Here is an 11,862-nt window from a genome sequence, read left to right on the forward strand (position 1 = left end):
AAAGTTGAGGACCTAAAAATGATTTCCTAAAAGTGATCCCTGAGCGTGCATATCTTGAGAAATAGTCACTACTGCACCCCAGGTAGTATAATCCTCGTCCGAAGATCACTATTACAAGAGAGTGGCATGTGTATCTGGGCTGCTGGTAGCCATATCCAAGTACAGCTTGAAGTCGGTGTTGGTGTTACGATGTCCCTTCCATTTTCTTGAACTCTTCAGAGAAGTCTTTCCTGAAGGTTGCAGTTGGGTTGAGCAGGTTTATCAGAGAATTAAAAGAAGGGTCTCCGCTTCTGCTTAGAAGCAGAATAGGAGGGGGCAACAGACAGTAGCTGGGGGCAAAGATTTCATCCAGAAAGTGTAGGAGGTAGTTTACAGCAGAGTGATGGACAGCCTGTGCACATCCTGTGCATGGACTGATGAGGAGACAGATCTGTGGCTGAGGCAGCAGACAAGTGGGGTGAGGTCCTGACTCCCAGAAATTGTGGGGAGAGGAATTTGTCAAGACTCTGGAATCCCTGCAGTTAAGCAGGGATTTCTTCCTTTCTTCCTTTCCTTTTCTTTTTTTTTTTTTTTCTAAGTTTATTTATTTATTTTGAGAGAGAGAGAACACAAGTGGGGTAGGGGCAGAGAGAGAAGGAGAGAGAATTCTAAGCAGGCTCCACACTGTCAGCACAGAGCCTGTTGCGGGGCTTGAACCCACAAATCGTGAGATCATGACCTAAGCCCAAATCAAGAGCTGGATGCTTAACCGACTGAGCCTCCCAGACACCCCAGGAGTTAATAATAAATATGTGTGACTTCATTTTATGCTCCCATTGACAAGGTCTGGACGTGCTAGTTAAACTTTTCGACCAAATTGTAGATGGCTAGACTGATGTGGAATCATACAGTTCCACAGTAAATCATTAATGCAGACACAGTGACTTATTTGCATAAGTTTTAAAACTCTGCTGTCAACAACAAGGCCACTTTCTGAGATGCGCGTCTGTAATCATCCCGCTTAGCAAGTACAGGTGACCTTGCACAGCTGGAGAAGGTTATTCTCTATGTATTTTTTCATGTTATTTTTAGTTTTAACACCAGCGCTAATCTCCAGGAGCAATACTGTTTCATTTTATCAAAGCCGAGCCTCTGCAGTCTTGCTTACTTTTCAGAAGGACGATGATATTGAGGAAAAGAGGAGAAGTTTCTTGTCTCTGGCAAGGAATTAACTCCAATGAAATGGAATGTGCAGCAGCTAAAGAGATACCTAGCTTCAACAAGTTGTGTACATTTGTCAAACTTCAACTACCCACAAGTAAGAATCGTAACAATATGGGACAATTGTCAACCACTTAGATGCCGATAAAACTCTTCTTGGGGGAGGGGTGCCTGGGTGGCTCAGTTGGTTAAGCGACAGACTTCGGCTCAGGTCATAATCTCAGTTTGTGAGTTCGAGCTCCTCATTGGGCTCTGTGAGCTTAGAGCCTGGAGCCTACTTCAGATTCTATGTCTCCCCCTCTCCCTACCCCTCCCCTGCTCATGCTCTGTGTCTCTCTGTCTCTCAATAATAAATAAATGCTAAAAAAAAAATTTAAAAAAGTTCTTCTTGGGGGAAGTTACTAAATGTTTGGTAGGACGACTTTGAGAAGGTCTGTGGAGTAGAACTGGTCTGGTTACCTACAGGGTTTTCCTTCGGCTTCCCTGGAGGAAGAACTGGGGTGGATGGGAGAGGGGAAAGAGAGGTTCACTGGGTGTAACAGAGAGAGAAGGCAGGAGGCTGTGCCCCGCCCAGTAGAATGAAACAGATCCTTAGATGCACCCCTGCAAAGCAGGCCAGAAATGCCCAAGGGGAGGTCTTTCAGGGGACTAGTTGAGAGGCTTCAGTGAAAACCTCTCCCTTCCCTATGAAATTGTTAGTAACTCCTTATACAGACTTTTTTGAGAGGTCAGGAAGGGGAAGGACTTCAAAGGAAGGAGAAAGGACAGGTGACGTCTAAGTTACACGTTAGTATCGGCAATATTTTCTTTCTTCTACCTTTTGTTCCTGAAGGTATAATAAGAAAGGAACAGTGACATGTTCTTTCATTATCAATAAAGACCTCTTGAATTGTACATCCAATCAGGGCTTGTTGACTCATCAGATGATGATGGTGACTCACATTTATCATCCATATATATGGATTACATTGGAAGGTGATAACGGAGAGAGAGAAAGGCAAAATGTAATAGGTCTTCTATTATTTCCCAGCTCTATGGAGCTATAGTTGCAAACATATGCTAATTAAGCTTACTTGGAAACCACTTTCCACATACTACCTAACAACGGTAATTCGTTTTAATAAAAAAGAAAAAGCAGCTATTTTCAAGGCTTTTACTTCCCTATTCAATCTGTGGCTACAACTTTTAAATTTCCTAATATCTTGGCCTCTTCTGATTATTTATTATCACTTTACATATATCACATTGAAAGTATTCATTGTCTTAATTATCTGGAGTTAACAAATATTTAGCGAGGGTCAAAAATGCATTTTATTGGTGCCATTTGCAATGACCTGGATGGAACCAGAGTGTATTATGCTAAGCAAAATCAGTCAGTCAGAGACAAATACCATATGATTTCACTCACATGTAGAATTTAAGAAATGAAACAGAGGGGGTCGCCTGGGTCACTCAGTTAAGCTCTGACTCTTGATTTCAGCTCAGGTCATGATGTCATGGGTTGTGAGTTCAAGCCCCATGTCAGGCTCTGTGCCGACAGCGTGGAGCTTGCTTGGGATGCTCTCTCTCTCTCAAAAAGAAGAGGAAGAAGAAGAAGAAGAAGAAGAAGAAGAAGAAGAAGAAGAAGAAGAAGAAGAAGAAGAAGAAGAAGAAGAAGAAGAAAAGAAAAAATAGATGAACATGGGGGTGGGGAGAGAGGGAGGCAAACTATAAAACAGATTCTTAACTATAGAGAACAAACTGAGGGTTGATGGAGGGGAGATGGGCAGGGGATGGCCTAAATGGGTGATAGATATTAAGGAGGGCACTTGTTGTTATGAGGACAGGGTGTTCTGCGTAAGTAATGAATTACTAAATTCTACTCCTGAAACTAAACAAAACAAATAAACAAATAAAACAACCTTGTTTAAACTTAAAAAAAAAAAATGCCCTCTATTAGAAAATGCTAACAATGTTACTGACATTTTGATCTTGTTTTATTTTTGTTTTGGAGCTGACAGATTTGTGTTAAAATTTTTTTGACCTCTTTGGGGTCTGAAGTCTCTAGAGAGGCTCTATCAGAAGCAGCGTAATTGCAGAATCTTCCATCTGGCCGACCAAAGATCGGGAGGGAGAGTAACTGGAACTAGCCAGTAGAGGGCAGTACCGAAGCAAGACACGACTCCTGAGTTGGCTCCCTTCCCATCCTGGCACAGTCAGTGCAGTTTGCTTCTCTGGACGTGGAAAGATGAGCAGTGTGGGAGTTCTTGTAAAAGTGACCATTTTTAGTCTTAAAAGTTGGGTTCTTAATGACTGCTCTTGTAGAGACAGGTATGCAGGAAGGATTTGGTTCAAGAGATGAGTCTCTACTGTCATCTCCACTGGATTTTGACCAAGAAATTCCAAACTCTTTCCTCATCCGGTGACTGTGCGATGAGCTTCTCCTGACTCAGAGCCATTCGCAAATGACTGTAATCTCGCTGCTGCTTCATTGCTGAGACTTTTGTTTGTTCTGAGACTCATGCCTCTTCCCCAAATCATCAGACAAGAGTATTTACCTTGCTTGGAGTGTTTAGAAGGATGAATAAGGAGTACTTCTTCACATTTCTGGAGGGGAAAGAGGGTCACATACCCCCTGAGTGTGTAGGGACAGTACATGCTTTCTCCCACAAAAATGCCCATGACCACAAACAAAATTTGCTTCCATAATGTCAAGGGTTCATGGAAACCCCTGTGTGTCCATGTGTCCATAAAAATCTCAGTTGGGGAAAAGCTCTTGCTGGAATCCAAACGAGCTATAATAAGTCTTGAAGGTTAGGACCATGCTCTAAATAATTACCCAATGTCTTCACCTAGACATCCTATAGGCAACTCAGCACTTTCCTTGTCCCAACTTGCTCTACCTGGCACCCCTTGATCTTTTCTTGGTATGATTCCTGTTCCAGTGACCCTCACTTAAAACTTCAGAGTCACCTTTGATTGCTTTCTCTGCTGTACTCAATGTCAGTCTTATTCAACTCCTTCTTTATGTTTTCATTTTCACCCTCGTCACTTTGGGCTTTTATTAGTCAATCCTGGATTAGAAATTTCATCTCTCACCTCCCGTTTCTTTGTATTCCAGTCTATCCTTCTTACTTTTACTAGGCTATTCTTTTATTTTATTAAGTTTATTCATTTTTGAGAGAGACAGAGACAGAGTGTGAGTGGGGAAGGGGCAGAGGGAGAGGGAGAATTCAAAGCAGGCTCCAGGCTCTGAGCTGTCAGTGCAGAGCCCCATGCAGGGCTCAAACCCATGAACTGTGAGATCATGACCTGAGTCGAAGTCGTACGCTCAACCAACTGAGCCACCCAGGAACTCTGGGCTATTATTTTGAAATTCTGGTTTGATTGGGTTTCTCTTGCTCTGATTCTTGCCCCCCTCCTCTTCTAAAAAATCCTAAGTAGCTTCCCAGAATCTGCTGAAAAAATGTTAAGTTCTGATAATCAAGTTCAGCCTTTCTTCTTTTTTCTCTTCCATTGTTTCCTCAAGTTGCAGGCAAAATGAAGTACTTGTGTTGTCCTGTATTTTCTTACCCTTTAGCCTTTGCTCAGAGTTCACTTTGTCTAGAACCCTTCTAGGTTAGGGGTTCTTAACATTTGTGTACAATGGGATCTCTCTGGCAGTCTGTGACGCTAATGGGCACTTTCTCAGAATGTTTTCAATGCATAAAATTATATATTCAGAGTCGCAAAGGAAACCTATTATACTGAAGTATAGTTATAAAACACTTTGTAATCTGTGATATTATATGTGTTCTTATTTATTAAGGCATTTCTAAATACAGGTGACCGTGGAACAATGTGGGGGTTAGGGACCCCAACCCCCTGCACAGTCAAAAATCCACATATGACTTTTGACTCCCCCAATCTTAATTGCTATAGCTTACTGTTAACCAGAAACCTTGCCAATAACATAAACAGTCAATCAAGACATATTTTGTATGATGTATTATATACTGAATCTTTACAACAAAGCAAGCTAAAAGGAAAAAAAAAATGTTACTAAGAAAATCATAAGGAAGAGGGAATACATTTATAAGACGGTCCTGTAAAAAGCTCACACATAAGGGGATCCACACCATTCAAACCTGTGTTGTTCAAGAGTCAACGGTAACAGCATCTAGCATTGGTCCTGATAATTACCATGGTCGTTCACTGCTCACATCTGCAATGGAAGAAGATGCTAACTTTTAGTTAGAGATTAATGAAAATAAAGATGTATTTCTTTCCCCACCCAATGTCGTAGACCCCAGCTTGAAAATCTCAAACTTAGATAACTGGTTTTCAAACTGGAGTAACTCCTCAGAATCAGCCGGCTCTTAACACGAACTGCTAGGACTTGTTTCCGATTCACCAGGTCAAGGGTAGACCCTAGAATGTGTGCTAACACGTCCCCAGGTGTTGTTGGGGTTGCAGGCCCAGGTTCTACATTTTGAAACCCTTTGCCCCAGACTAGATTATTACTTTCTGCACTCTTTACCTACCCAAATCCCATGCCTCTTTGAACCCAGGAAAAGGCCACCTTCTGTATTGCTTCCTTTGTCACCCCTATCAGAAGAGATCTCTTCCCCTTCAAGGACCCTTGCCCAATTCATTCATACCACTCTCGTGGCATCTGGCCTTCTGCTTTGCTTTACGGCCACTGGGGTACAATGTGGCTGGCCCCCACCGACAGCTCCAGTCTCCTGAACTATTTGTGTTACTGGAAATGCTGTATTTCAAACCGCTACGAAGATTCCTTCTTGCACTCATTAGACGGTGAGCTCTTCTAGGGTATGACACGTGTCCTATAATTTGTGGAAGGGAGGGAAGGAGGGAAACTGTAATGGAGAATTCTTCATCGGGGAAATCTATCTAGCAGCATAGAAGTTACTAATGGAAGAAACACCCTAGTTTACTCACATAATACCCTCTCTGGGTGCCATATGTTGAAATATCCTTTATCCTGACTTTAAAAGTTATGACATCCGGGGCCCTCCAGCAAAATTTCAAAAAGATATCCACTGGCCCGTGGCAATCACATAGTATAAGGCCTCACCTGGGTCGCCGGTAAAAATAAGACTGTTATGTAAATCAGCGCTATGGGTGTGGGTCTGATTTTTTTCTACAACGGCTGCAGTGTAGTATTCTGGAGTTATTATTGACGACAGGGTGAGTCTATCGGGGCCTTTACTACAGTTATCTATACCTGATCAAACCTCCTATCCAATGAGTATCACTTGTTTAAAATCAGCCTAGGAGGAGACACAGAGTTGTTTGGCTAAGTGATGAGTCGCAGGATTCTGATTTCACCCGTCTACTGTTTAGTTTTTCACATTCTCTCTCTCCTTTCTCCTCTTTTTCCTCCGTCTCTCTTTCTTTCCTTTCCCCTTTTTAAATTTTTTTTTAATGTTTATTTATTTTTGAGACAGAGAGAGACAGAGCATGAACAGGGGAGGGTCAGAGAGAGAGGGAGACACAGAATCTGAAACAGGCTCCGGGCTCCGAGCTGTCAGCACAGAGCCCGACGTGGGGCTCAAACTAATGGAACGCGAGATCATGACCTGAGCTTAAGTCGGACGCTCAACCGACTGAGCCACCCAGGCACCCCCCTTTCCCCTTTTTTAAACCAGTGCCTAGGACAGTGATCATGTAGGCTGGAGGTTGATCTACAGGGGCTTGTAAGGTTCCTTCCAAATTGAAAAGCCTGAGACTCTATAAAACAGATCCACAAGAGGCATCCTCCCTTGCAAGGAAGAAATTGTGTTTGTGGTGTTAATGGTTCCTATGCTTCAAATTTCATTTATTTGGCATAGACGATGCCTTTGTGAAGCAGAATCATGTTCTGAGAACCCAGCTCAGGTTTTCTGTGTCTATCTTGCTATGTTTGTGTGAATTACGAAAGCTTACTCTGTTGCATTCAAGCCATGAATATGAAGATAGTACTTATGAACGGCAATATGATAAACATTTCAGGTAGTGCTTTTTAGCCCTAAATGGCTTTGAGAAGACAGAATGCAGCCTGTTAATTTTAGCCATTTTGCCTGTATTATTCCTTATCTTGCGTCAGAGGGTTTCCCTTGGACAGTAAACTCTGTTCTTGCTGTGGGAAAGGGCTCATTTTATTAGTTATCAAATTTCTTTTTCCCTGTGAGGCATAGTCTTACACATTTTACTCAGCATTTGTGGGTTACATATGTTCTCTCGGTCCTAGCTCTACATCAGTATCTATTCTCATGTATGCATTAAAAACTTTTTTTTTAAGTTTATTCATTTTTGAGAGTGAGAGAGACAGAGCACGAGAAGGGGAGGGGCAGAGAGAGAGAGGCAGACACAGCATGCGAAGCAGGCTCCAGGCTCGGACCTGCCAGCACAGAGCCCGACAGGGGCTCGAACCCACGAACCGCGAGATCATGACCTGAGCCGAAGTCAGACGCCCAACCGACTGAGTCACCCAGGAGCCCCTCATGTATGCATTTAAAGTGAATTATCCTCTTAATTGTGGCCACACAGGAAACTACTATTACTGATTCTTTCCTAGGAGGGAGAAACTGAAATTTCCTGAAGGGCATAAAACAGATCTGAGAATAAATCCCTGATCTTCACGGTGGCATCCTGCCAGGTGATTCCGCAGCTACTTTGAACCCCTACTTTCTTGGGAAGGTGCAGTAACAAAGGTAGTTATGTTTACTGAGTGTTATGTATTAGGCAAAGCACTCGATAGGGCTTGTCTTAATCTGCCAAGCATTATATGTGATAGGTAAGGAATAAATCCCATTTTTCAGGTTAGGAAACTGAGGCATGGTGTAGTTAAGTAGCTTGCTCAAAGTTTTATAGCTATTAAGGAGACAAAGCAGGGACTGGAATCTGCCTTAATCTGACTCCAGAACCTGCATTCCTTTCTGCTTTATTTCATTTCATTTTAAGTAAGGTCTACACCCAATGTGGGGCTTGAACTCACAACCTCGACATCAAGAGTAGCATGCTCAAAAGAATTTCAAGCTCTACCGACTGAGCCAGCCAGGTGCCCCTAAGCACCTGGATTCTTAACCACACCTTTATAGTGTTGAGTGGTCTAGCTTACAGGGAGGAGTAAGGTAGGTGGTCTGGACTTGGAGAGGTTTACCATTGAAGTCCTCAGCTCAGCTAGCTACAAACGCTCAGCTGAAGGTTGCCCAATGTATGTACCTCTCTCTTTGGTCACATTCTGAATATTCTAGCTGGATCTGTAGCATTCCACGTGTATGAGTTGACTGTAAGGATGGTGTGGCTGGGTCTGGGGGCTCTTTCCCAGTGCCGGGCAGAGAGACAGAGCTCAACTGTTTGTTGAGTTCAAACCCTCTTTTTTCTAATCCCTAACCAAGCCAAATTCCCTTTTACAATCGCTGACCCAAACCAAAAGAATTGTTTTCCATGTATAGAATAAAGTAAAACTCTATGACATTAATAAGGGAGCACAGTCTGACTTACTACATGGTTTAATGACCTAAGGATTTATTTTTTGTTTTTTATTATTTTTTTTAAATTAAAAAAAATTTTTTTTAAAGTTTATTTATTTTTGAGACAGAGAGAGACAGAGCATGAACAGGGGAGGGGCAGAGAGAGAGAGGGAGACACAGAATCTGAAACAGGCTGCAGGCTCTGAGCGGTCAGCACAGAGCCCAACGTGGGGCTTGAACTCACGGACCGTGAGATCATGACCTGAGCCGAAGTCGGATGCTTCACCGACCAAGTCACCCAGGCGCCCCAGGATTTAGTTTTTAGTAACTCCCTTAGGTCGAGTGTTGTCAGGGGTGCACAGCCCCGCCCCCTTCCCCAGCGGCATCTCAGACACCCTGCCCTGGGACAGCCCATGCCTTTTCCAGCATCCTGAATGCCCTTCCTTACCCTGCACCGTGTCACCCCCACATACCCTTTGTCCTCACCCTCATTTCACTCAGCACGTCCTCTGGCTCCCCAGCCCTTCTCATGCCCTGCCCTGCTCAGTTTCCTTTGGCTGTGGGCTCTTCAGTTCCTTTCCTTTGGGGCCCTGATCTCTCTTATAAATGGGTGGCCATCCATTTCTAAGTGACTCTGCCCTTCGCTCTTTCAACTTCCTGAGGCCAGGGGCAAGCCTTGTTTTGTTAACCTTTGTATTTCCTGGGATATAACACGCTGGGATATAACAAGCACCATGGCAGTGTCTGAGAATGCTCGAGGTGGCCCCCCACCCCCACCACTATAATTTCCATCATCCCACACAAAAGAAGTCTATTTTTGGATACAGATGCATGCCATTTCTCAATCTCAGGTAAAACCGAACGTAAGCTCCATGAGGGCAGGGCTTGTTGTCTCCTCACTCACGCACCTCGAGCACCTGGAAGGCTGTCTTCCAGGTGGCAGGTGCTCTGAAACATCTGTTGAACTAACAGAGGCATCTTAAGAAAACTGCATTTTCATTGCTCTGTGATATTCAGTTGTGTGTGCTCTGGAGACAAGTCCCTTCCCTTCCCTCCCAACGCCTCACCTTCTAACTACACTGCGCTTTTCAAGCCCTCACCTTTAGAAACTTCCGGTGTTGCCCACGCGTGGGTCTCCATGTATATTTTATGAGATCCCAGAGCTCGAAAATATCAAGGAAGTCTCCTGACAGTACACACGTGGTAACGACGTGCTCCAAACTATAGAGAGGAGGGAGGCTGGGAGTGTAATGGGTTTCCCAAGGTAACTTTGCTTCTAAGAGCAGGAACTAGGAATGGTTTATGAATACATAAGCAGTTTGCTTTGAGCAAGTAACCAAGCAAGAATACGAGCTGGAAAATGTTTTTCTTTCAAAAGCTCCACCGCATTTTGAAAAGGACAGCATTTCTTCGAAACCATCGCTGCACTGAAAATCCCAGTTTACGTGCATATATAAATAAGAGCGCTGCCACACGCACGGATCTTTTTCTCCCTCTGTTATTTTCCAGGAGGGCCACTCCCCACCCTCAGAGTTTCCTCCCAGTTCAGCTTCTCAGTGGCCTCAGCAGAGAAGGCAGCTTGTTGTCATCAGCGACCAACATCTGGTTTTAGCTGTGGCTAGCGTGCCTTGTGATTGTAACAGAGGGGATGTCACAATTAAACTGCAAGGCATGGTGAAGGGCGTGGCTGTCAGATATTGCCACACTTCTGGAAAATTAGAAAATAAATGCTCTCAAATTTATCACTGACACGTGGAAGGGTAATTATTATACACTTCTTGAAATCATCTCATTCCAAAAACAATATTTGGTTCGGGGAAACATAGTGGAGAACTGAAACATACTGGAAGGCTGGAAATAGGTCAACGTGATTGCAGAACAGCCTTTTCAGCATTGTTGTGCGGCTTCTCATGGCTCCCGTTGGTCACCCAATCAGAGGGCTTGTCTTTAGACTATGCTATTCAACTCGTTACTATGGCAATGATGGAGTACTAGTTGTCATGGCGATGAAATGGAAATTTGGGGGACCAATTTCTTTAGAGGACAAGGATTCATTAAGCCCTGTCTTTCCTTCTCTCCTTAAAACTGGACCATATTGCATAGTACTTTCAAAGGGGGTACAATTTCAAACTCTGTGCATGCATTTCAGGATTTATATTACCTTTTCTTATTCTTGGGTCACATGGCTTAAGTCTTTTCAACTCTGATGAGAATGGACACCCTTCCCACCCCCACCCCTAGTCTTCTATGGCTTATATCAAAGAATGACATTGCAGAAGCTAGGTTTCTTTTCATCACTCCAAAAGTGTTTCTGCCAAACTCCATTGGATTCCTCAAAAGTTAATCTGGTATGAAATGGTATAAAGTCAAAATAAATATAATGGACTGTAAACAATAAAGGACATTTTTTTCCTAGCCTCACTGACGTATGATTGACATAAAAATTAGGTGTATGGTGTGATGATTCGTTATGGATATCCACGGTGATTAACACATTCGTCCGCTCACATAGTTGTTTTCCGTACGTGCGCGGTGGGAACACTTAAGATCGATTCTCTTGGCAAATTTCAAGTATGTCATACATGATTAGTAACTCTTGTCATCATTCTGTACATCAGGTATGGATGAGCTTACTCATTTTCTAAACGAAAAATTTATACCCTTTGACCAACATCTCCCCATTTCTCCCATGCCCAGGCAACCCCTATTCTAGTCTCTTTCCGAGTTTGATTTTTTCAGATTCCACATAATAAGACTTACCAATGGTAAGTAAATATACTTTTGGAGGCAATAAGGCTTACCAGTGGTAATATAAATCCAGAAGGAGACTTACCAGTTCAGTCCAATCACCTCCTCCTCATTGACATATTTATTAGAGTCATACTTTGAGAAGCGACTGCTGGCTCAGTTGGTGGAACGTGTGACTCTTGATTTCAGGGTCAGAGGTTTGAGTCCTATGTTGGGTGTAGAGATTACTTAAACATAAAATCTTTACCAAAAAAAAAAAAAAAAAAAGAAAAATCGTACTTTGAAGCAAATCCATTTGAGAAGCAGCTAGGAGCCTGGCTCTTTTTCTCTCCTGGTGCTGACAGAGGTTTCGTTCTTCTTTGTTTAGTCTACTGTACGGGATCATCAATGGGAAATATGTGTTGTTCTCCTGTTACATAGATATGATTGACCTTCTTCTTGAATGCTCCTGAGGAACTAATTTAGATGGTCATTTTGG

Source organism: Neofelis nebulosa, chromosome 8 (genome assembly GCF_028018385.1).
Source record: "Neofelis nebulosa isolate mNeoNeb1 chromosome 8, mNeoNeb1.pri, whole genome shotgun sequence".
Lineage (NCBI taxonomy): Eukaryota > Metazoa > Chordata > Mammalia > Carnivora > Felidae > Neofelis > Neofelis nebulosa.